At 40.4% G+C, this 27,762-nt stretch overlaps 1 protein-coding gene across 1 annotated transcript in view; it reads right to left on the bottom strand.

Moving 5' to 3' along the window:
* Positions 1-27,762, bottom strand: part of LOC109422128 (uncharacterized) — a 432,211-nt gene that overhangs the window by 7,293 nt on the left and 397,156 nt on the right. The gene's annotated exons all lie outside the window — the stretch shown is intronic.

The raw sequence follows: 27,762 nt of genomic DNA, 5'->3' as shown, positions 1-27,762 counted from the left end.
GAAGAGTGCAGAACGGTTTTGGAGGAGAAGAACGCAGCGAGGGCGGTAATGCTGCAGCAAGGGACCCGACGTAACGTGGAACGTTGCAAACAGAAGCGGAAACAGCAGACCCGCATCTTTCGGGGGAAAAAGCGCCGCCTGGAAGAAGCGGAGTGTGGGGAAATGGAACTGCTGTGCCGTTCCCATGAAATGCAGAAGTTCTACCAGAAGCTGAATTCCGCAACGGCTTCGTGTCGCAAGCCGAAATGTACAGGGATAAGGACCAGGGCCTCTTGACGGACGGACGTGAACGTGATCGAAAGGTGGAAGCAGTACTCCGATGAGCACCTGAATGGCGTGGAGATTGTAGGCACAGGTGACCACGACAACGGATGGACCGACTACGCTAAAGCAGCAGAGGACGGAAATGAACCAACTCTCACACTGAGGGAAGATAACGTTGCCACTGCTAAGGATGGTATCGCTGGAGAAGTAATAAAGATGGGCCAAGAAAAGCTGGCCATCTGTCTGCAACAGGTTGATAGTCAGGATCTGCGAAACCATGTAGGCGACTATATGGAATGTGAGAACTTCCGAGCGATTACCATTTTGAACGCCACCTACAAGATGCTATCCCAGATCATCTTCCGTCATCTGTCACCTAAATTGAATGAGTTTGTGGGAAGTTATCAAGCCGGTTTCATCAACGACCGGTCGACAACGGACCAGATCTTCACCGTACGGCAAATCCTTCAGAAATGCTGTGTATACCAGGCCTCAACGCATCACCAGTTCATTGAATTCAATGCATTATACAATAGTATTGACCGCAGAGAGCCACGGAGAATCATGGACGAAAAAGACGTTCCTGGGAAGCTGAACAGACTGCGCTCGAAGAACGTTTCCAACACTATACTAAATAAGAGAAGAATATAATAGCCCTGTTTATCTGTCCGGTGACTAGCCAACCAGACGCAGCACGCGGGGAAATTCTTACAAAAAATAAAATATTAAATCAAATTTTGATACCTCAATTTTTTTTTCACTATCAGATGCAGAGAACAAAACCAGTGACAATCTTAGACAACCAGACGCAGCATTTGATGAAAAAAATCACAGACAACAGACGTTGAAAATTTTGATTATTTTTTTAAATATTTGACACTTTATTTCTTTTTCACTATCAGATGCAGTGAATGCAGCGAACAAAACCAGTGACAACCGTAGACAACCAGACACAACATTTGATGAAAAAAACACAGACAACAGGCGTTGATTTTTTTTTAATATTTGACACTTCAGTTCTTTTTCACTATCAGATGCAGAGAACAAAATCAGTGACAACCTTAGACAACCAGACACAGCATTTGATAGAAAAATCACAGACAACAGACGTTGAAAATTTTGATTTTTTTTTTCAATATTCGACACTTTAGTTCTTTTTCATTATTAGACGCGGTGACCAGTGACAACCTTAGACAACCAGACACAACATTTGATGAAAAAATCACAGACAACAGACGTTGAAAATTTTGATTTTTTTAAATATTTGACACTTTAATTCTTTTTCACTATCAGATGCATAGAACAAAACCAGTGACACCCTGAAACAACCAGACATATCATTTGATGAAAAAAATCACAGACAACAGACGTTAAAAATTTTATTTTTTGTTTTTTTCAATGCAGAAAAGAATCTGTCACTCTTAGACAACCTAATGCAGCAGTTGCTGGAAATAACACAGATAGCCCTGTTTGTCTGTCCGGTGACTTTACCGAAGTTTTTTAGATGTAAATATATGCTGCATTGAATTCACCAAATAAAAAACTCTATTCAAAATGTAGAAAAATGTAATGCTATTTTTATTTAAAATCTCCTAGCGTGAATATCACATGAACCGTTTATACTTAAAAAGAAAAAACTTGCCACGGGCGCCACTGCGTCCACAAATAAACTAGTAAGAGAAGAATGATGATTACGTCATGTACTGCCAAGATTATCATGCTGGTGTTCAATATTGCAACAATCCAATTTGCGAGATAAGCAATCACCGCAAAAAATGTCAAACGTTACAACCTCGGATGGCTGTCCGTTTGATATACAAACTGTAAATTACTGAGTACACATGCGCCCAAGATCACCGCTAGATTAGCACCGTAAATAAAGGCTCGAGCGATCTCCGACCGTATCGCATAAAGCAAGTCCAGCTTGTTGTTGTTCTCCCGGCCTTAAAAGCAGCGTCCGTCCATCCGATTTGCGATTCAGCAAATTTCCGATTGAAAAATCGCCTCTCGTTATTAATCGGAAAACCGGTCCTCCGCAAGTCTCGCGCGATCGTAATGATCGCACATGGCAGGATCGCGCGAGGGCAGCTTGTGTGCGATCGCGCGAGGGCGATCCAATCAACCGTTCTCAGTTCTCCGCATGCGACTAGTGACAGTCGCATGTGCGCGCGCGCGCGATGATGACCCTTTCTGTCCAATGGGATGCGACACAAAGAATCGGTTTACGATCGATTCAGAACTTCGTCGTCATCCGGTGTGCAGTGCAGTAGTGGCAGGGGTTGACATCTTCCGCAAATCTGGCGCCATTCCCGATAAGGAATTTGGTCGCCGTTGTTGTTCGTCCAAGCGTGGGGAATTAAAGTTGGCACTTTATCAGAATTTATGAAATTATTTAATCATGACGTGACGGAAGTTGACGCACGCACAATAGCAGGATGTCCGTAGCACATAAATACGAGATATGAATCCGGAAGAATCGTTCGCATCTATGCTTGTCAAAGGTCAAGATCGCGCCTCAGAACGTACGGCACTTTCCTTTTTATCAAAAGTCACAGTCTGTGTGACTGCGGTTCTACAGTTTATGGAATGTGACACTAGCAACTGTAATTGATCGCGCCTCGCATGATGATCAGCCGTGTACCGTTCGGCGCCCGTTGATGATGCTAAAAGGTTTGTCGTGTGGCTTGGCTCTCTATAGCCATGCCCATTTTGGGGCGTGAGGTGCGATTATTGGCCTTCCTTATTTAGCATGAGCCGGACATTCTTCCGTGTGCGACCGCCGATCGATCACTTTGTTGGGGAGTTCACAACAGTTTCGCACGAACGGGCAGTCCCCGGTAAAATACAGCGATCGATCGAGCGATCGGTCTCTGATTACTCGGTGGGTGCCTTTACGCTACCGAGAACAACGCTCTGTGACTGCATTAGATGTTTGGTTAATACTTATGATCGTTTTTTTTATAGAGTACAGATGAAATACAAAAAATGGCGAGTTTGTTTCATGCTACGCTTGACAGTTATTGACGCAATTTGATAGGTCGGAGCTTCGAACATAGATCTCATTTACAGAGCCGTAGCGTGGTCCCATGGCGCCCTTGGCAAGCATCCAGACTGGCGCCCCACGTTAATTAGTAATTGTTAATTAAAAAAATGTAGTTATTTATTTTGTTTTCAAAGTTTCTTTAGAAGATGCATCTTGAGTTTTGGAGGTAGAAATCCACAAACGATCTATGTTAGCAATTTTCAGCGATTAGTTCAATTGGTTTTACCAAAATTTTACAAAAATTTTACCAAAAGTTCCTTTGGAAGTTAAATCAAAATATTTCCAAGAAGATCAGTAAGAAAATATTCTGTAATCATTAGATAAACCATGGAAATTGAGGAATACCTGGAGGAATTTCTGGAAAAATCTCTGTGAGTTTTTGTTGGAGTTTCTGGAAGAGTACATACTGGAATCAATGAATGAAATTATGCAAGAATTTCTGGAGGAATTCTTGCAGAAACATCCGGAGAAAAATCCAGGAGACATTTTAGCTAGTTTCCAATGGATTCCATGAAGAGAATTACAGGAATTCCTGGAGTAGTTTGTGAAGAAATATATAAAGGAAGAATTTGAAGAATGAGTGAAGGAATTCCTGGAAAAAGTTAAGAAACATTATTTCTCTGGAGAAATTTTCTCACAAAATACTAGGAGAATTCTCTGAAAGAATTCCGCATTTCAAGCCTAACTTTACCAAACCCCGTATCTAACAAAATCCACGGAAGAGGTGAACCAGCGTCTGGTTGAAAGCCTCTTTAATAAAGAAAAAAAAATCCACGAACGGAGAAAATCGAAGGGGAAGTTCGCTGTTCCCATAGCAACTCATACATTGAGCATTTAATTTAATTAAGGGTTTGAAGTAATCCTTAAAGATATTTTTGCAAAAATCTCTTTAAAAATTTCGGAAATCCTCCTGGAGGGATTTCAGAAGGAATGCTTCGAGAAATTTCGAGAGAAATCTCCAGAAGAACTTTTGATTTGATATTTTTAAGAATCCCCGAAGGAGTTTCTGAAAGTTTCTCAAGGAGTTTTTCAAAGAAATCCCAAGAGTAATTCCTGAAAGAACTTTTGAAAAGTTCTGGAAGACTTTTCGGAAAAAAGCACTTGATAAAAAAAGAAATTCCTGAATTTCGAGGAAATAAAAAAAACTCACTGATAGTTTTTTAAGTGATAACGACTTGGATAATTTCTCCTACATCTACGAGAGATTAATTCCAAATAAACATTTAATGGACATAACAATAAGATCATCTGAATATTTTCCATTCAAAATTATTTTAGTGGACATTGTAGCATATATCAATGAATTCGAAGAAAACTCTCAGAAGTAATTTCTAGACATTACCCAATAAGAATATTTTGAAAATTACAAAAAGAAGCTTCCACTAGAGTTTCGAAAGCATACACTGAAATAAATTTTGTTGTAGTTTCTACCGAATCCATGGTAAAATTAAGAAGTGTACCCACAATTTTCAACCGAATGCAAAATTCTGTTAATTGTACTGAAACATTGTCAATATTACCATGCATGCAGCACTTTTGACTGGAAAAAATCTTGAAACTACTATTTGGTCATTGTACTTTTGACCATGCCCATCCAAGACGCGCAACATTCAAGTCGACATGGTCAAAATTACAATGCCCTAATAGTAGTTTCAAGAATTTTTACAGTCAAAAGTGCTGCATGCATTGTAATATTGATAATGTTTCAGTACAATTAACAGAATTTTGCATTCGGTTGAAAATTGTTGGTACGCTTCTCAATTTTACCATGGATTCGGTAGAAACTACAACAAAATTATTTTGGGTGTATTGATTTTGCCGTTTTGCTTTGCACATAAAAAACTCAAATAGTTTTGACCTTAGGCATTTTCGGCGCCCCTCTGAAGCTGGTGCCCTTGGCGGGGGCCAACTTGGCCAACCGCACGCTACGGCTCTGCTCATTTATTCAAAATCCCAGGTTACGTTTAGTTTACGCAGTTTTGTATTTAATGCCACAATAAATTTGTTTACCAAATATGTATGGCCTTATATTATTTCCTCTATACCGTTGTTCAGATCAGGATAGAGATCAACATCGACCTGTTGTAGAGAGCTCTTCAAAAATCTAACACTCTACTCAAACGCAAAGGAGTAATCATGCCAGTTATTATTGTTATTCATCGTCATCGTCTAATTCAAATAGGGAAGTGGAACCATCTCGGCAGGGGTCCTATTTTGGGCACTGTTCTGCTATAACTCTGCCAACCAATTGACACAATTTTTGGAACGCGATGCGATACGTATAGTATCTAGCCGTGTACAAAATTTCAAGTCAATTGGTTTGGAATTGACTGATTTATAGCGAAGAGTCCCAAAATACCCACCGCTGCCCAAGTGATTCGCTACCCTACCTGCTGGATGCCAATGGATCACAATATCAATTCAACAACGTGAACTATATACAGTTAATCTTGTGGGAACAAGATACTGAAAGCACGCGTCAATCGCCTCTAACCGTCGTAGGTCGTTGGTCCTTTTATAGGAAGCTGATCACGTTTCCATATAGGGAATCCGTTCTCGTTTGTGGTCCAGTGTAGGCACACTCTAGAATCATTGTTTGTATTTCAAGTGATTGGTAGAAGCGCACTCAGGAAGCATTGCAATCGCTTAGCAAAGCAAACTAATTTCGTTTTTTTTTTTCTAGAAACCAATGATTAGCCATATTGTGACATAGCTGGTGATTGAATCGAAATCACAGGTTGCACGTTACAACATATTCTAGCCATTCTAGGTGGTCTAGCAACAAACAAAGCAAATTTCGGGATGGAATTGGTACGCTAAGAGTGTGATTCGGCTTCAACAGTCAACAAACTTGCATTGATTACTTTTAAATCTTTGCCGACGTTTCAGTCCGGGAAGTATACCGAAAGAGCCCTGAAGAAGGTCCACTCCCCGGACCGAAACGTCGGCAAAGATTTAAAAGTAATCAATGCAAGTTCGTTGACTGTTAAAGCCGAACCACACTCTTAGCAAAGCAAATTTCAACATTTTTATTCTGTAGATATTTGACTAAGGTTTATAATTTACATTCCATTATAGCGCATTTAGTTCACCACTGGACTATCGCACGAGTTTTCAAGTGTGCGAAAACGTCAATAAAAGTGCGCGATTGCAACAAATCAACTTGGTGTGTTCAGAGCACTTATTCAGCATAAATCAAAGAAATAGTGCGCCGAAGACATCAACTGGATTTGATGCAATCGCGCACTTTTATTGACGTTTGCGCACTTATGAAGACTGAGGCGCAGTCCAGTAGTAAACTAAATGCGCAATAATAACATCGATAGGCAGTGGGGCAGTTAATCACCCTTATTCTTCATATTCTTCTTCTTCTTCTTCTTTCTGGCTTTACGTTTCCACTGGAACTTGGCCTGCCTCTTTTCAACTTAGTGTTTTTGAGCACTTCCACAGTCATTAATTGATCAGGTGGGAGCCTAGGATTCTTTTCTAAGCGAACCATATCCACATATCAGTGAGGACTTTGGCACCACCTTTGGCACCGAGAGGTAACCGAGCACTGGGGCATACGGATTGCAAAAGCAGAGTAAGCCTAGGTGTGGCGGGGGCTCTGCTGAGTCTCTTCAGAAATTTCACACACCCGGAACCGTCTTCTTCTTTATGACTCTACGTCCCCACTGGGACTTGGCCTGCCTCGCTTCAACTTAGTGTTCTTTAAGCACTTCCACAGTTATTAATTGAAGGACATTCTTTGCCTGCCATTGCATGAATTTGTATATTGTGAGGCAAGTACAACGATACACTATGCCCAGGGAGTCGAGAAAATTTTCCCGACTGGAACGGGAATCGAACCCGCCGTCTCCGGATTGGCGATCCATAGCTTTAACCACTGGGCTAACTGGAGACACCCGGAACCATAAGCAACTCTGTACAAGCGATACGGCACCGCTTGCAGAGTGTCACAGTCGAGCTAGGTGTGCCTCAGGCACATCAGGAACGACGCCAGGAAGTTCTTGATCACGGCATACTAGTCTTGCTTTGTAATTGGTAACTGAGATAGTACACGCTTAGGTTACTATAGAAAAGTAATCTGGTAGCGACGGCATTCTATCCTCTTAGTAAGGTCGGGTGACACTGACTTGAAACAGCGGATGGGTTAATGTCGGCGCGTCCGTTTCGGTTTTATCGTGGCGTGGCTTTAAAGCCCGTTTCTGACCTGTGCAATGCAAGGAAACTAACTGGGTGGAAATAGGTTCAGATAAACACTCCTGATTATCGCTAAAGGGCCTGTGCCAACCCTTGAGTGGCCTCCCTGTTTGCATAGATAACCACCAGGATTATTGGCGACTACTTCATTGGCAGTGAGAGATAGCGGTTCTCAGGAGACGCAACAGCAATGAGTACTAAATCCCAAAACTAAGTGATCGAAAACGGAACGACTAAAGGAGCGGCGTTGAACACGTTCACGCGAGGAGAACTGGCGAGATCTGCGAGCATGCGACAATAGGTTCAACGGGAGCAGTATGAGGCGGCGCAGCATCGGCCGAAGAAGCGCAGGTGACTGGGACCTCACGCGGGCACTGAACCGCAACAGGAGTGATCTACCAAAGATGTTGATAGTTGCCGAACGGCTGGACGAGCTGATCGACTACACGTGCGACCTGACTACCATCAGCAAGGACCTGATCTTGTACCGACTTTTCGAACCCTCTAAGCAGAATACCCTCTTCGAATGAGTGTAATCAGTTTCGTACCTTTTAATTCCGCCCTAATTAGGGCGGAATTAAATGGACCTGAAACAAGGTCTGCTGAAGCTACGCAAATCGCTGGCTCTGGCCAAGAAAGACTATGATATCCTGGTCAAAGAGCGGAGTGCGGCTGATGCGAGCAGGGAGGAGTGCTTTCTAGTCGCACGATGCATGCAGCTCGCCGGAGCCGTAGCGGAGAGGTCAAACAGTCCTACGGCTCGACGCGGCCCCCCGGGGGTTAAGAATCGTCTGGTAGAGGCGGGCGGCAAGCAGAAGAGGAAGAAAGGGACGGCCATCGCGAGTCACCAGGCTCCCAAGTCGGTTGCGAAACTCGAAAGGGGCAGGGAAACCAAGCCTCAGGAGGTCAGCCCTAAGCGAATCGGGGGCCAACCGTACCAAAAGAATGAGATCCCTTGGAATAAGGTTGGCAAAAAGTGACGGCAGAGTCGAGATGGAAATGCAGCGGAATGGCCAACGGGAATTCGGAGCACCGACGAAGAAAACTAACGCGCGGATTGAACAATTACTAAACGTGTTTTATTGATCGATTCGGGTTTACATCTAATCGTAACGGGTTTCTGTTCTCAACTGACTAAACGTCAACAAGGGATCAAAGTAGGTATAAGCATTGAAGGTAGGGTTAACAAAAGGGAATCAAGGGTAATTATAAATGAGGTATGCATTGCCCATTCGACAAAAAGAAGGGAGTTGAGTAAAGTGAAACCAGCCTGCAAGCGCGAATGGAACGACGCGCTGGCCCTTAAAACTGACTCAAAATACGCCGAGGCGCTGAGGGCCATGTGAGGCGAAAATCGTCGATCATCGCTGGGCGCGGTTGTAAAAACCATTCAGCGCACCAGGACTGCTAGTGCTGAAAAAGGAGGCGGCCAAGAAGGTCACCTCCTACAAGGCACTATCCCTAGAGGTGAGATCCCTGACGGCGGAGGCGACCCTTCAGTGTAAACCTGGTCGAGATCACCAACGCAGAGGAGCTCGCAGTCGTCCTCAAGCAGCAGTGTGAGGCCGATGCACCAAGTTCATCGATCCGCCTGCGAGAAGGTCCGGCAGGCACGCAGATCGCCACGATCCAGCTCCCTGTAGTGAAGGGTCACCCGACGGGTCCAGGCACGTGTGGAGGTCAAACACAGCTTAACATGAACCAATGTGAAGCCGCATAACAGTTGCTGTGGCAGTCAGTCTCGGAGTCAAGTATCTACTATCGGACCCATATCGCATCTCTCCCGACAACGGAAATTGGGTAGCGGATAAGGCCAAGCTAGCGACGATCTGTACAACCGGTCGTTTTCCGGTCCATCATTAATGTGACCTTCTGGAGCCCGGGTCTATAACCTAGCTCAGACTGGAGGGTCGATGATGGGTACATGCACAGTGACCATCTGGTGATTCAATACAGGGTGGAACACGGATGAAAACGGCCACAACTGAAGGTCATTGACAGCCATCGGAAATGGCTGACCACGCGCTTTGATAAGCCGGCATTTGTGGAGCGATTGCTTATGGAGTTTAACACCGACCATCTGTCCAGCGATGATCTAATCGGAACCCTAAGCCGTACATGTGACACCCGCAATGCCAAGGCGATCCCTACCCAGAAATGGACGCAAACCGGTATACTGGTGGTGTCCAGAAATCGCAGAACTCCGCGCATCCTGCCTAAGCGCTATCCTCCTTCTAGCAAAGAGCTCATACTGATGAGGGTAGAATGGAGCAAAGTGAGGCCTACAGGGCGGCTAAACTGGTACTGAACAAAGAGACCAAGGCGCGTAAGCGAACGTGCTACGATAATCTCTGCCAGGCAGCCAACATGACCCTCTGGGTGATGCCTTCAATGAGTACTAGTCATGGCCAAAACGAAGGGCACGTCAGCACCCCCCAAACGCTCCTCCGAGATGCTGCAGAAGATCGTGGAAACGCTGTTCCCACGCCACGATACAAGACCAGGGACCCCGTCTCCTATAATCAAACTGGCCATAGCGAGGTCGCCCCGGTGACGAACGACGAACTCATTGCAATAGCGAAGGAAAATTCAAAGATTGGTTCTACTGCTCAAATCCGGGAAGCCACTTGGCGACCCGTCGGCATACAGACCCATCTGTTTTCTAAACACCGCCGGGAAACTGTTGGATCGGATCATTCTGTAGAGGCTGATGGTCGAGAAACCAGATGACTCTGGGCTCTCGGATAACCAGTTCGGCTTCCGGAAGGGTCGATCGACGGTTGATGCTTTTAGGGCTGTAACCAAAACGGCCGAGATAGCGCTCCAAAGAAAGCGAAGGGGAATCCGCTATTGCGCGGTAGTCTTGTTGGACGTGAAGAATACGTTCAACAGCGTCAGCTGGGCCGCCATTAAGTGCGGCAGGCACCACCAGGAGTCTCGGATAGTCTATACCAGATACTGAAGAGCTTGTTTCAAAATAGGGTGCTAATTTATGACACCGAGGAAGGCAAGAGGAGTTACAACATCACCGCGGGGGTACCTTAGGGGTCCATCCTGGGTCCGGTACTATGGAAGCGAGCATAGAACTTCTAAGCTGAGAAGTAGGTTTTGTTCCAATCCTTCCACTACTAAGAGTAGGAGGAGGAGGATAGGAAGATACTCGAATGTAAAAAATTGTAACTTTAGCCCTCAGTTGATCAGTGTGGAAATGGTAGTACGAGAATAGGACCATGAAGAAAAAGACGAAAAATAAGTAGACGTGCGACACTCCTGCTCGGTATTGCCATTTTCCAACAATTCCCACGTTGATTGTGGTGGGCATGAACGAACACAGTAGGAAAAGGAGGTGCCCCCTCACTCACGGTGGTGCGGGGACAAATGAATGATTGATTTTTGAGCACATGCCTATGCCTACAAATGGTTGGGTGTCTGGTTACGCGCAAAGTCGTCGACTTAGTGAATAGCGCGCGAGCGCAATCGCGTGGGACTTGAAGCTGACCTGTCTTGACTTTGTCAAGATTTTGCAGTTCTTTTTTTTCGGGTTGACTTTGGTAGGACTGTGGCTTGTGCGGCCTCTACTTCCCCCGGGGGACAAGTGTCGCCACTACGTCTCCCTCTCGAGTCTCGATGTGACTATATTTTTGCAGATTGGAATATGGCGACTGGCAGCTGCTGTTAGTAGGTACCACAAGCTATGCAAATTTGATCCGGGCCAGTGGATGGTTGATTAGACCCCAGTTGTACCATTAGTAAGGGTGCTGATTGAACACTCGGGATACTAGATACCATTCTTTATGGCTTTTGAAATGAGATATTTTTGACACTGATTGCGCGGTACACCCAAACGCTTTGGAATTTGATACATTCATAATGATAAATAGTTTTGAAAGTAGGACAATTATAACAGTTAGGTTTTGCCAAGCTGCTATTTCGATTTGGGTTTTGCAAGCAAGTAGTAAAATTTTCCAATTCAAATTTTTCAAATCGAAATAAAACTCAACATTGTGAAAAATGATGTTTTCACTTACTTGTTCTTCTTCTTCTATATGGCTCCAAGTTCCCACTGGAACTTGACCTGCCTCTCTCTAACTAAGTGTTCTTTGAGCACGTCCACAGTTATTAATTGGAGGGCTTTCTTTGCCAGCCATTGCATGAATTAGTATATTGTGAAGCAAGCACAATGATACACTATGCCCAGGGAGTCGAGAACATTTTCCCGACCGGACCGGGATTCGAACCCACCGTCTCCAGATTGGCGATTCAAAGCCTTAACCACTAGGCTAACTGGAGACATATTTTCACTTACTTAAGTCCTAAATGCAACCTATTTATGGGAGAGAGCTATTCATCAATTGCTAAATCTTCACATGTTTCTTACATAGCTGAAATCATTGGTACTAAACAATTGATTGCTAGGGGTTCCTGAAAACTTTCTGTGTTTACATTGTTATAAAACTTTGATTGTGAAGTAATAGGGTAGAAGCTTCAGTTTTGGCCAGTCCGGAGTTTTGGCCATAGTGCGGTATTGAGCCTGTTGCGATCTAAATCGGCGTAAATTTATTTTTTACTAGTAGATCCTAATACAATATGATGATTACAGCTGTGAAAACCACACATTTTTATTAAAAACTGGAAGAAAAAAATATATTTCCTTAAAAAATCTGCTCCCATATATCTATTTTGGCCAGGGTGCTTCTAATTTTGCCACTCCCATAAGAAATACACGTGATTGGCCAAAATAGAAACCAAACTTAAGAATATGGCCAAAACTGCGGCAGAGCTTCTATTTTGGTCAGTGCCACTTTTAATACAAAAATCAAGTATTGGCATGATTTCTGCATTTTTCCTTCAAAATATAGATTGAAACCTTTCTTTTGACGCATTGGTTGTTTTCATAGGATTATTGGTTATTTTTATAAAAATGATTTCCCTTAGACTGGCCAAAACCGGTGCCCGCACCCTATAGCTATTCTGAACATTTGGATTCGTTCAATTTCCAAGAAAAAGCCATTTATCGTGGTAGCACTCGCAAAAAAATTCCTACCTTTAGAAGTTTAGGGGGAAAATTCCAAATTTTATCTTTTTACAGTTGAATTTGCTAGTAGTAAGAGTTTAGTTTAGACGGGCTAGGTGGTCTAGTGGGTACTGCTTCTGATTCGTATGCAGAAGATCCTGGGTTGAATCCCTGGCCCTTCTCTTTCCTCCTACTCTGTATATTTCGAACTACTTTCTCTATACTCTGCTCTCTACATATACAACTCATGCCATACATAGCCATCGCTAGAACCAGAAACGGTTGAAAACCCGTTTCCCTTCCTTTCAATTTTCACAGCACAGTGTCAATCTATCAGATAACGCCTACGAGTTATGCAATCGATAACGCCTACTAAGTATGCGAATAGCTTAAATTGATTATTTCGTGTGTTATTGTGTTTGAGAGGCCCCCGTGACACAATGGTCCAATTTTGAGAAAAGCTGGCAGAAACTCAATTTTTGAATATCTCTTAAATGGGTTTCAGTATATCGATCATCCATCTACAATATCAGAAACGTTGACTGTCTTTTGAATAAATTGGAAATCATGATTTTGTATCTTTTTTACAGCGCTAAATAGCTGCTGATGGAAAAATTGCTGATTTTTTGATAAAGAACACAAGCTAGTTCAACCACTACAAAAATCTAATAAAATAAGTAATTCAATGGCTTCCACAAGTTTATTCGTAAGTTCTTGTGTATATTAGGCACTTGCAATGGACAAAGAGATCAAAATGACACTTTTGGCTTCAAAATTAACATCACATATTATTAGTACGAGAAATTCTTATTCTTCAACTTCAAAGTGTCTTACAAATCGCTCCCAGCTGCTCCACAGATATTCGGTTCAAACGTTCGCCTAAGTATGCAGAATTGATTAAGGAAAATTGCAGTTTTTAGTCACTTCGTTAATAATCAAACCTAAAATGAGCAAGGGCGTAGCCAGCTTTTCGACAAGGGGGAGTGGGGGGGGGGGATTTTTACCTACTAGCTTTTAACACTAAACGCAACACGATGAAATTGAATATAATAACATCACATTCTAAAAGCATTATTTAACCCTTTCACGCTGTAGGATTTTGTACAATACGTTAAAAACAGCTCGCCTGATCTACACAAATCAACGTGGTGCTTGTAGCGGTGACCAATTTCTGGAAGATTAACCTTCTTCGTGCATTAGCTTGCGCTCACCTCGCTGACTTAGTGCACGTTTAGGGGTTATAATGACCCCAACGCACGACTAGGGTTAAGGATTTTGATTGATTCGTGCATTATTTTGCTTTGCTTTTGTTTGTTAATGTTGACCAAACATTCATAACATTAAAGCTAAACTCTTCTGGAAACAGTGTTGAAAAAAAATCATCACAATGATGTTCAATTAGTGCGAAAACGAACACAAGAAGAGACGAGACAATGAAAGCGGCGTCTTGTGGTGTCATCCACTGTAGCTGAAGTTCAGTTCAGCTTAACTTCAGCTCGATGAATTCGAATATGAGTATTTCAATTTGGAATTGATTTATTATGGTTTTAGGCATGCAAATACCGATATGTAACCTTAATTCAATGCATTATAGTTACTTTCGGTGAGTGATGCAAAACAACTGCATTTTTGCTTCTGCATCGTGCTTAATTAAAACTATTCAGTTGAAAATTGAAAATACTGATTTTGAATACCAGTAGGTGGTTGAAGTTCAGCAGACAGGGAGTCAAAAGAATTTTGAAAGCATACATTTCTGAGAATGCCACTCGGGTTGTCAAGACGACTTTCAAAACAAAAACAAAACATCGACGCTGTCGCCGCTGAGCGTTAGTGCAGACGACCGTAATTTGACAATTGTCGACACTGTTTGGAAATTACAAGCTCTTTTGAGACTAACCTACAATTTCCTGGTTCCTGTATGCGTCTTTTTTAAATTATCTTCCAATACTTTTCGCTGGAGGAATTCCTTCAGAAATTCTTGAAATATTAAAAAAAAAATCATCAGGTAATCCTGGAGAAGATCTTGAGTACATACCTGAAAGAAGATTGAAGCATTTCTGAAATTTCCTAAGGAATGCCTAGTAGAATTCCTACAGGAATGCCTAGTGGAAGCCCTGTAGAATCCCTGGAGGAATTGTAGGAAGAATCCCTGGAAGAATTTCTGAAAGTATACCTGGAGGAATTCCTGGATAAATTATGGAAGGAGTATCTAGAGAAATTCTTGAAGAGATCTCATGAGGAAATCGTAGAAGAAATCCTAGATAAATTTCTGGAGGATTCTTTGGAGGACATTCTGGAGAAATTACTGGAGGAATTCTGGGAGGAATCCCTACAAAACTTTCAGAAGAAATCTCTTGAGGAAATCTTGAAGAAATTTCTGAAGGAATCGTTGGAGCAATTCTTGGAGAATTCTCTGAAGGAGTTCCTAGAGGAATCCCTGAAGCAATTCCGGGGAAAATCTCTAGAGCGAATCCTGGAGGAATGTCTGGAGAAACTTCTGAACAAATTCCTGGCGTAATTACTGGAGGAATTCTTGGATGAGACTCAGCAGGAATTCCTGGAAAAATATTTTAGATGAATTCTCGGAGAAATCCCTGGAAAAATCTCCAGAAATTTTTGAAAAAAATCCCTTGACAAATTCCAGGAGGATTTCCTGGAAGAACTCTCTCTCTCTCTTCTTGGCGTAACGTCCTCATTGGGACAAAGCCTGCGTCTCAGCTTAGTGTTCTATGAGCACTTCCACAGTTATTAACTGAGAGCTTCCTCTGCCAATGACCATTTTGCATGCGTATATCGTGTGGCAGGCACGAAGATACTCTATGCTGAAGGAAGTCAAGGAAATTTCCTTTACGAAAAGATCCTGGACCAACCGAGATTCGAACCTGTCACTCTCAGCATGGTCATGCTGAATACCCGTGCGTTTACCGCCTCGGCTATATCGGCTATATGAGTCCTGGAAGAACTCTTGGAGGAATTTCTGGAGGATTCCCTGAAGGAATCTCTGCAAATATCCCTGGAGAAATTCGTAGAAAAATCCCTGGGGGAATCTGTGGAGGAATTCCTGGAGGAATCCCTGTTTGATTGATTGATTGATTGATTGAGCTATATTATAGAGGCTTTCAGCCCTTGGCTGGTTCGTCTCTCGAACCCCTGAAAAATTCCTGGAGAATTTCCTGGAAGAATCTCTGTAAAAAACCCTAGAGGATTTCCTGGAGAAATTCCTAAGGTATTTCCTGGATGAATTTCTGGAGAAGTTCTTAGAGCTATTCCTGGATAAAATCCTGGAGGATTACTTGGAGGAATTCCTAGAGGTATTCCTGTTGAAATTGCTGGAGGAATCTCTAGAGGAATTCTTGAAAGAATTTCTGGCTAAATTTCTAGAGGAATTTTCAGAGGAATCCTGGGAGATTTCCATTTCTGTTGTTTTTCTATTTCTGCAAGAAAAAGACCATTGAGAAATTTCTGGAGAAATTCTCGAAATCCTTGAAAAAATCTCTGGAGGAATTCTTGAAGGAATACTTGGAGGAAACCCTGAAAAAATCCTGAAGGTATTCCTGGAGAATTTCCTGGAAGTATTTCTAAAGAAATCTCTAGAGGATTTCCTGAAATAATCCTCTTAGGAACGTCTGGAGGATTTCCTGGAAAAATCTTCGAAGGATTTTCTGGAGGAATCCCGGGGAAAATCTTTGGAGAAGTTCATGGAGAAATCTCTGGAGGAATCCCTGAAGCATTTCCTGATGGGATCTCAGGAGAAATTGCTGAAGGAATTCTTGAAGAAATTTCTGAGGTAATTCCTGGAGGAATTCTTGAATGAATTACAGGATCCTGGAGAAATTTTCAGCGGAATTTCGGGAGGAATTCCTGAAGGAATCTCTGGGGAATTCTTGAAGAAATTTGTAAAGAAGTCCCCGGAGGAATCTCCAGAGGAATTTCTGAAGGAATACCTGGAGGAATCCTCGAAAAATTCCTAAACGAAAAATTTCCTGGAGGAATCTTCGAAGGGTTTCCTGGAGGAATCCCTGGGGTAATCCCTGGAGAAATTCGTGGAGAAATCCCTGGAAGAATCCCTGAAGCAATTCATGAAGGAATCTCGGGAGAAATCCCTGAAAAAATCCTGAGGGAATGCCTGGAGAATTTCCTGGAAGAATTCCTGGAAAAATCCCCAAAAGATTTTCTGGCAAAAATTTCTGGACAAATTGCTGATATGATTTCTGGAGGATGTCCAGGAGCAATTCCTGGATCAATTCCTAGAGAAATTTCTGGAGGAATTCCTGAAGAAATTCTTCGGGTTTTCCTGGAGAATTTCACTGAGGAGTTTCTGGAGAAATTTCTGGATAAAAGGAATGCCTGGAGGAATCCCTGGAGGCTTTTCTTTTGGAATTCCTGGAGAAATGCTTGAAGCAATTCCTGAAGAAATCTGTGGAGAAATTCTTGCAATAATTACAGGATTAATTCTGAGAAATTCCAGGAGGATTTTCAGAAAAATTTCTGGAGGAATTCCTGTAGAAATCCTCAAAGGAATATCTGAAGGAATCCCTAGGGGAATCCTTTGCAAAATTCATGGAGAAATCCCTGGAAAACGCTGAAAAAGTTCCTGGAGGATTTTTTAGCGGAATTCCTGGCGCAATTTCTGCAGGAAAATCTGGAAGAATTCTTGGAGAAATTCCTAGAGAAAATACTGGAAGAATTTCAAAGGGATCCCAGAAAGGATTTCCTGAAACATAACTAACATAACTTTTTTCAACGTTTAAAAAGTACCCATGTTTTGAAGAATTTTCAAGCATTAATACATTGTTGATAATCGCTCAAAATTTCATTCGATTCGGTTTACTGGTCTTCGAGAGTTGTGTTTTACGAGAACGGTTCTAGCTTCGCGAAAGATTAACCAATCAAATTTGTACCAATGATGCACATATAGTAGATTGACAAACAGTCAAAATATGAGAATTTTTGATGCACTCTATGAAAAGTTACAGCATGTTGAACTTTTTTGTGAGAGAAAAAAAGTTGTTTATCCCAAACATTGGACATTTTTCCTTCGCAAAAATGACAAATTTTGACTGATTAAAAAGAGATTTGTTACTTACTCGAAACAATTTTCAAAATTTCGCATACTATTAAAAGAATTGAAGTAATTATCTTCATTTTGGTGCAAAAAGAATCAAAATCGACAGCAGCAGCCCAAAAACATCGTTCAAAAACCGCGGTGTAGAAATATTGCTGGAGTAATTTTCTGATAAATCCTTCGAGAGTTTCAAAAGAACACCTATCTGGTCTGAACTTTATGATGCTTCTCACTAAAGTCGTGCAGGTGGTCACTTTTTTGATTCGCCTTGGAGAGATTCAACAGGCTGCAGGAGGCTTAAAAGAAATACGGGATTTCTGGGAGTTTCAAAGAGGTTTCAGTGTTCCAAGGGATTTCAGGAGGCGTTTCAAGGGGACATCAGGAAAATTTCAAATTATTTCAGAGAGTTTCCGAGAGTCCCAGGGGTTCCAGGAGATTCCAAAGGCGTATCTGGGAGATTCAGAGGGCTTCAGCAGGGTTCTAGAAGACCTTAGGGTTTGTTTTTAATAACAGTTTAAACTATAAGAGACCACAGGGGCCTTGCATACTTATTGGCGTTTATCGATGTATTGAGAAATCTGTCTGTTCACTTATTACCGTAACCCGTGGTATCATTAACATATTTTTTTTTTCATTTTCAGTAGCTAAACCAAATTAATATGCATATAAATCATAGTCCTATCAATAACATTCGTGACACTAATTTAGTGAAAAATCATCCTGCAACATCAAAATTTGTCGTATTTTCGAAGTTACCCTGTTCAACAATACCACAGACTTTAAAAAGATTTCACCTTGTTGATTTCGTTCGGATCGAACAAACAAAACAAATCGTTGAAAAAATCAACACTTCCAAAGCTCAGCTGTTTACTTTATTGGTAGCTAGCCATAACCAATAATAACAACAGCAATAATAAATGAGCGTTCGAAAAAAGAGAAAAAAAAGTGAGAGGAGGTGGGACGCGAACGACAACCGAGACAAGAAAAATGCAAATTGAAATTTAAATACCCCTTAAAACCGTATGCGTCGTCATCATCGTCCAGCAGCACAATAATAGCGGAGGGTAAGCTAGCTGCAGCCACCACGAGCGCAAATAACCCGTTTTGTCATCATCACCGGCCGCCGTACCTGGTTGAAGCAACTTGAAGCCCACTGACTGACTACTGGGTGGACGCAGTTTACCATCTTTATTGATTTTTTTCTGTTTTTTTTTGGATCAACAAAATTGACTGCTGTCGAATTTGCATAGGTTTTTTACGCATTGGTAGCGCAATAAAGTTTGCAAAAAAAAAACTTGTTTCAAATTTCAAAATATACGACAGAAAGGGAAACTACGCTTTGGGTGGGTAATGAAATTGCCATACAGTTGCAATTGCGACAAAAAATGCATATTAAATATTAGTACCGTAAACCGGGGTCAAATTGATCTCCGGGTTGAAATTGATCAGACGTTTTTCCGTTAGATAAATATGTTGTAAATAGTTTCCTTACATGTATCGTTTAGTATAGGACTCCTACATCACGATACCTGAAAAGAAACTATATAAAGTATGCTTAAACTAACTGAAAAACGCCTAATCAATTTCGACCCGGGATCAATTTGACCCCGGTTTACGGTACATCGGTCGATAGTGAAAAAGTATTAGAAAACTTTTGGGGAATCGAGTTGAAACATTGTCCGAGAAACATCGCTCATGTAGCCTAGAGCTTTTTAGGATTCTCCGGGGTGATGCAGGTTCGTCGCTTAAATTTCTCCCTCCCGTAGAAGTCACCAACATAAAATAACGAGACTGAGACAGCTAAAACAAGGCTATTGATCATCTATAAAACAGGACACGCTAAGAATTACCTACTCCACAAAAGATCACTAAAACGACGTCGCAGGAACCTGCTGCGCTGACATAACCCATATAAATACCCGATGGTGGTTGCATTGCGCATTAACTGCTTCGCAATGCCAAACAACCCATTTCGAAGCGATTAAAATCAAAGGATTAGTTTTCAATTTGCAGCACCACCGCACCACACCGGGGCAACGTAAGCAAAATTCGCTCCATGTGCGGGGGCGTTCCTCCGTATTCCACGCTGAGTACTCACTCACATGCAGTCCTACATTAATAACAAAACATGGCAAAAAACAAGCGAATGAAATTCCTCACTTGTCTGGCTGTGACACGCGGCGGTGACCGTCGTTACACAGAGGGGCAACTGCAGTCGAGTCAGGGTGAAAATTAATTGAAATTCAAGTCATATTTTAAGATTTCTTTGGGAACTTGTCTTCAGGTTTTCAAAAATTCTGCACGAATTCACAGTATCCATGACCTCATGTAAAGTTACAACTAAAAGATTAAATGATAATCTTTTAGTTTTAACTTTACATGAGGTCAAGGATACTGTGAATTCGTGCAGGATTACACGATTACAAATTACAAATTAGAATCCCTGAAGGAACTCCTAAATGAATTCGTGTGAAAATTGTTGATGAATTCCAAGAAGAAATTCCCGGAGGAATCCCTTAAAAAGTTCTATAGAAATCCTAGAAAGCGTTTCTGGAGGAAGCCCTGAAGGAGTTACTGATGGATTTCTTGAATAAGCTCTTGGAAAAATTTCTCCAGCAATTCCATGAGTAAATCCTAAAGGAATCTCTCAGCGAATTTTTAAAGTAATCTCTGAAGAGTTTGTGAAGGATTTTCTGGAGAAATCCCTGGATTAGTTTCTGGAGAAGAAATCCAAAAAGGAATTCCTGGAAAAAAAAATCGCTCCAGCAATTTCAGAAGAAATCCCTGGAGAAATTCCTGAATTAATCTCTGAAAAACTGCCCGAATGAATTTTTTAAGGAATTCCCTAACGAATTTACTGGATGAATCTCTGTAGGAACTCCAGGAGAAACCGCTGTTGGAACTTTTAAAGGAATCTCTGAAGGAACTCATGAATGAACCCCTGAAGAAACCCCGGAAGAACTTGCTGGATAAATCCCCGAAGGAATACCTTTATTATCAGTAGGTCGGCTCCAGAGGAACGTTCTCCCCCATTTGGGAAATTTGTGCCATTACCTTTATTAACTTTTGAAAAATCCTGGAGGAATCTTTGAAAAAAAATCCTGTATAAATCCCTGAAGAAGGAGCTCATAGAAAAATGCCTGAAGGAGATCTTGGAGGAATTCATGAAGGAGATCTTGGAGGAATCTTTGAAGGAACTCATGGAGAAATCGCTCCTGCAAATTCAGGGAAATGTCCAAAAATCTCCTGGAGGAATCCTCGAAAAATCTCTGAAAGAGTTCCTGAAGGAATCCCTGCAGGAGTTTCTACAAAATCTTTCTAGCAATTACAGGAGAAATCATTATATCTGTATTAACGAGATTTTTAGCCCTATGCTACTACATCTCGGGACCCACGCTTTACTTCCCTTCCGAAGGAAGAACTCACATTTTTGCGAGTTTGTCAGGAGTGGGATTCGATCCCAGATCCTTGGCGTTCAGAAGAATTCTCTAAAAGTATTCCATAAAAAAAAACTCTGAAGGATTTTCAAGAAGAAGAAATTTCAGTAGCACTTGCTGTATGAATCCTTGAAGACACTCCTGGAGAAATCCCTGAAGAAGTTCCTGGAAGAATCCCTCAAGATGTTTCAGAAAAATCATCACGAACTACCGGTGCAATACCTCTAGAAATTTCAAGAGGAATTCCTGGTGAAATACTTCAAGATAATCCTGGAAGAATCTCAGAAAAAGATCTAGGAGAAATCCCTCTAGGACAGAGCTGCCCAACCTTTTTCGCTTGCTTCATACATGTTCATTCTAAAAATTGCCAACAAATTTTAATTTATTCACTTGAATCACCTAGATACAACACTATCCTTTCAATTGATGCCAATATTGTCTATGTATGACCATTTTTGCGAGCGTACCGATTGAAAATGTCAGAAACATGCAAAAAAGGTTTAAATGGTAGCCTTGCTCTAGGAGTTCCTGTAGAACTTCATGAATGGGTTTTTGGAGAAATCCTTGAGAGAATTTGAGAATAAATTCCTGAAGAAGTTTCTGAAGCGATCCTCGAAGGAGAAATCCCTCAAAGAATCCAGGAAAAATTCCTGAAGAAATTTCCACATGAATTTAAAAAGAAATTCTTAGAAGAATCCCTGTAATCATTTCTGGATAAAGCAATCCCCGAAGAAATTCCTGGAGGAAATCATGAAGATATTACTGAATAATTCCTTTATGGAATTCAGGAATAAATTCCTGGAAAAATATCTGAAGAAACTACTAGAGAAATCCTTGAATTAACACCAGGAGAAACCTCTAGCAGACCTTCTAGAGGAATGTTTGAAGAGACCCCTGAAATTTCTGGAGGAGTCCGAGAAAAAAATTATGGAGAAATCTCTAAAGGAACTACTAGTGAAATCTTTGGAATAACTTCAGTAAAACCTCTTGATAGAACTCTGGAGGAATCCCTGAATGAATTTCTAGAAAAAAATCCTAAAGGAATTCTTGAAAGATTTTCTTCTTCGAATTTTCTTCTGGGGAAGTACCACTAAGGAATGGATTACACATGTCTTCTATTAATCGTTGCCCGAAATGAGCTAAAAGTAGGTCATCAAAATGAGACTGATGAGATCTCATAACTCCAGAGCATCTAACTTAGGGATATATTTGAGGGCCCCAGATGCAAAGCGATGTAAGTGACCATTTTGTCGATTTTGAGCTGATATATTAAAAATTGTTCAGTTTTCAAGCTTTCAGGAACTTTTTTAAGATTATTATTACGATGATTAGAAAAACAATAAATAAATCGGAAAAAATTAAGTCCATTTTAAAAATCCATAAAACACCCATCCTTTTGCTTCCAACCCCCTCAAATGTTAATTATGAAAATGTATTCATTGTTTTTCGGAGAATGGAATACAGTAAATACACTTTCATTATAAACCTTTATATTTTGAAAGAGAAAACTGCTTTCGAAATTCCAATGATGACGGTGATGCCAATGACGAATCCTTCTACCCTTCTACCTTAAATAAATAACCAATTTTAATGTCCCTGAGGAAGGTCCCAAAATGTGACCGAAACGTCGGAGAAGATTAAATAGCTGTATTTCAATTTTGTCAAGATTGAAAAAGTTATTTTAAAGTTAAGTTCAAATACCGATAACATATACCAGAAAAAAAATATCTATGGATTTTCTCGATGACTGAAATTATGCCGAATTTCTACAAAGATTCCTTCAAACATGTATTTTTAGCATTTACCCAGTAATTCCTGCTGGAAATCCATTTGAGATTCCTTCGGTAATTTCTGCTGTGATTGATCTAGGAATGCTGCTGGGATTCGTTTATTTATATTTGGTGGAATCTACCAGGAAGTCTTGCAAGGATTCCTTAGGCAATTCCTACAGGAATATTTGAAGGACTCCTAAGAGCAATTACTGAAAAAACCCAGCTGATATTGTTTAGGACTTTCTAGCAAAAATTTCTGAAGAAATCCTAGTAGCAATATCTGAAGAAATTCTAGCTGAAATTGCTGGTATGTCAAAAAATCTTAAGGGAATCTTTGGAGAAATCATAGGAGAAATCACTAGAGGAATTTCATTAGAAATTCTTGAAGGAATCACAAAAAGGATACAGGAACACTGATATTACTGGCTTTTACTGGCATTTACCAGCCGAGGCCTTCAGTTTGTAAAGGAATATTTGAAGAAACCTCTGGAGAAATCTCAGCGAGAATTGCCAGAGCAATCCCATCAGGATTTTGTGGAAGTGGAGAAGAGAGGTTTCTTCAAAGATATCTCAACGGATTTATCCAAAATTTCCTCTTGGCATTTCTCCGCAGATTTTTCCAAGAGTTTCTTCAGGAATTCCTCTAGAAAATTAATTAGGAATGCCCACTGGAATTTCTGCAACAGTTCTTTCTGTGATTTCTGCGAGGATTAAAAAAAACCTCCACAAATTTCTCTTGGAATTTGCCCAAGAATGCCTGCTGGGGTTTCTCCAGGAATTTCTTACGGGATCCCGAGCAGGAACGAATAACTGCAAAATAACTGCAGCATACCAAAGTCAGGTATCATACCAAAACAAGGTATTGGTCGGTTACCCAGTGATTGAAAATAACTTATTTAGGTATTCTGCAGGTATTGATAAAATACCTCAACGAGTTATTGGTTTGGTGTTGAGGACTGCTTGAAGTATTATTCATTTAAGGAAAAATCGATATTTGTATGGAAAAATCGCCGATTATTATTTAGGTATTGCCATACCATTATTCACGTGTTATGCCCAGAAAATACACCAGTTATTATTTTAGGTATTTTATCTCTTATGCAAGGCTTCTTAATACCTCATTCAGGTTGTAGGTATTCGGTTTTCTATACCTGAGATTGGTATTGTTCAGCTATTTTCTCCTGCTCGGGATACCTCCAATCATTCTTGACGGGTGTATCCAGCAATCCCCGCTGTAACTTCTGCTGATTTCTTTCGAATTTCTCTAGGGATTATTCCAGGAAGTCTTCTTTGTTTTCTTACTGAAAATCGTCTTCAGATTCCTGGGATTGTTTGTTGAAATTGTCCTGGAATTCTTCTGGGATTTCTCCAGGAATTCGTGGTGGGAATTCCTTAAAAAAGTCTTGCTGCGATTTCTCAAGCGATTCTGCTGGAAATATTACAGACATTCCTGGAAGTCTCCTGAAAGCAACTTCAGAAATACCATCTGGAAATAATTGAGAAATCCTGGTTGAAGTTTCTGAAGGAATCCCAGCAAGAATTCCTGGAGGTATTCCGGGTGGAATTCCTAGAGAGATACTTGCTGAAATCCCTGAAGGAATCGTCGAAGAAATTTCTGGAGAAATACTTGGAAAACTCCATGGAAAAATCTCAAAAGATTTCCCTAGCAAGTTCTCTTGAAAGGGATGCCTGCAAGAGTTCGTCCGAAAATTTCTCTTAGGATTCATCCAGGATTTCTTCTTGGGATTCCTGAAGGGAGTCATCTTGAAGTTCTTCGGTGATTTCTTCAAGGATTTCTCTAGAAATTTATCTTGGAATACGTCCAGTTATTACTTCTGGAATTCCTCCAGAATTCCTGGCTGAGATTTCTCAATAATTTTCAGCAGCAGTATCTCCATTTATTGTTCTTAGGAATTCATGAAGGTGCTACATGGAAAATTCAGAAAAAATCCAGGATAATTTTTAACTAGAAATGTATAGAGGAATCCCAGTAGCAGTCCTGGAGAAATCCCAGCAGCAGCTCCTAGAATAATCTCAAGAGGATTCCCAATAGGAATACCAAATTCCTGAAGAAATTCATGATTTTTTTTTAATTTTTTATTTATGTGTATTTTAACTTAAATGCTAATTCTACACTCAAATTCATGAATAAATAACAGCAAGAATTTCTGGTGCTCGGAAATTTCTGGAGGAATGCATGGTGAAATCTCTGGAAAATTTTTGATAGTATCTTTGGATCTGAAGGTATCCTTGGAGAAATCATAAGAGGAACTATTGCGGGAATTTTCGAAAAAAAATCCCTGTAGGAATTCATGAAGAAATTCTTAGAGAAATCCCTGGGCGAATCACAGGAGAAATTATTTAAGGAAATTCAAGTTGACTCCCTGATTGAATTCCAAGAGAAATTCCAGGAGAAATCCTTTCTTCTACAATCTCAGCAGAAATTCCTAGAGAAACCCTTCAAGGCAATCCTGAAGATACTCTATGCCCAAGGAAGTCAAGGAAATTTCCTTTACGAAAAGATCCTGGACCGACCGGGAATCGAACCCGTCACCCTCAGCATGGTCATGCTGAATACCCGTGCGTTTAACGCCTCGGCTATATGGGCCCTGGAGACATCATAACAGGAATTATTGCGGAAACTTTCGAAAAAAATCCTGGAGGAAATCGTAAAGGAATTCGTGGAGAAATCCCTGGATGAACCGGAGGAGAAGTCCATCAATTGAGGCAAATGAATCCCAAACGAAATACCTGGAGGAATAACGATTTCAAGGTATTTCTTATGCAATCGCAACAGTCATTCCTGATGGCATTACTAGAGAAATCTTCTGAGAAATCATCTTAGAATTCCTGCACAAATGCCTGAAAGGATTTCCCTGAAAAATCTTGTTGATAAAGCTTCAGAGTCTTCTCCCAGGATTTCTACACATATTCTTCCTGTGATTTTTCGAAGGATTCCTACAGAGATTTCTCCATGGATTGTCATAGAAATTTCTTACGATTCTTCCAGAGATTTCTTCAATGATTCCTTTAGGAATTTCTTTTAGAGTTCTCACTAGAATTTCTCCAGGAATTCTAGCTGAGATTTCTCAAGCAATTTCAGCTGGGATTTCTTCATTTTTTGCTCTTGGGAGTCATTTAAAAATTCGTGGAGGATCCTCAGCAGAAATTCCTGAGAAATGCCATCAAATTTCCTGGGGGATTCTCCCGTATTTTTTGCAATCACAGCAGCCTTACTAGATTCCCTAGAACTTAGAAAATTTTAAGAAAGAAAAATAAAAGTGGGCTGTGTAGAAATCCCTGCATAAATCACAGCTGGAGGAATCTCATGTGTAATCACTTACTCAGGCAGATTTTTCTTGTTTCTTACTCACTCTCCTCAACAAACACCAGAAAGAGAAGGATGGAAGAGGGGGCACTTGCCTGGCTGTTGTACTCGCATAAGATATTTCAGCATTAATTTCCGAAATTTTCCCCAAAATTCCTATCCTATCCTCCAGGAATTTCTCTAAGGACTCCACCAGGATTTTTTTTATTTCTCCATTGAGATGCAGCTTCTGTTCTTGTAGTGCTATTCCAAGAAGGTAAAAGCAGAAGGATGTGTATTTCATCACAAACCCGACTAGAAGATTCTTACAAAAATATAACTTAATTATAACAAACCATGATATGTAGAACTCATTGTGAAATAATCATGTTTAACATCATTGTATCAATTGTATCATATTATGTTATAAATGTTGTTCAATAACTCATTATGACATAATTTAGTTATGATTCTTTGACATTCAGAACATCGTTTTACACAATTGTTTCAAAATATGATAGAGACTAGTTTTCTTAAAGCTAAAATTTATATCACATTTTGTTATAATTTTGTTCTGATTATAACAAAATAGGTTATTATTTTGATTAGACCGGTGTACTTTTTGTTACAGTTTTAGTTATTTTAACATTATCCTGCAGCAAAATAAGTTAGAGAAAAAATTCATATCATCATAACACAATGTGGTATAAACTTGATATATTTTTCTAGTCGGGAAGACCAACTTTGTAGAACACATGAAAATTCTCAAAAATCCCTAGAAGAAATTATAACGAAAAAAACTATTTAACCCTTAATAAAACTCGCTTTTTGTACTGGTTGTTTGATAACTCATTTAGAAATTAATGTTATCAAATTGTATCAAATTTTGTTAGAATTCTGAAGCTAAAATTCATAGCACATTTTGTTATAATTTTGATCGGATTGTAACAAAATAGGTTATGTTGATTAGATCTGTGCATTTTTTGTTACAATTTCAGTTATTTTATTTTATCATCATCGTGCATCTATTTTATAATAAAATAGGTTATTGAAAAATATTATACCATCATATAAAAATATGATATAAACTTGATATAATTTTGTATTCGGGCGGCCACAGGGACCATTCCAACGTCCTCAGTCCATTGTTACAAACTATCAGAGACTTGGAAAGTTTTCAGGATGTTCGCTGAATATGGTTGACTTCAGCTTGCGATTCACCAAACTTTATGATTTTCATAAACTAGATTCTACGAAGTTAATTGACAACTTGTGGTGATTTCGGATGCTCTCCAGAATATTCCGAAATCGTACAGTTCTCTACATAATAAATAAAATAAATTATCAGAATTGCCCGGGAACTCTATACCTTTAAGAAATTCTGTACTAGTATGGGTCACATTAAACTTCATGATTTTCCACTTCATCAGAGAATATTACTATATTTTGAGTAATCAGAAGACCCTGAATTAGATCAACATGTTTTGTATTTCCCATGATCACAGGAACAATTTCTGCCGCAAAACTGCTTAAACTACCCTTCTGTGCATCGTCTGAATGTCTGAATCCCGCGCAGTCGTCTCGGTTTCGATTCGACTCTATAAAGTCAACAAACAAGGGAGACTTTGCGCGAGCAAATTAATTGTCTTCCCCAGGA

This window comes from Aedes albopictus, chromosome 1, assembly GCF_035046485.1.
Source record: "Aedes albopictus strain Foshan chromosome 1, AalbF5, whole genome shotgun sequence".
Classification (NCBI taxonomy): domain Eukaryota; kingdom Metazoa; phylum Arthropoda; class Insecta; order Diptera; family Culicidae; genus Aedes; species Aedes albopictus.
This window is presented reverse-complemented; position numbering and strand designations above follow the sequence as displayed.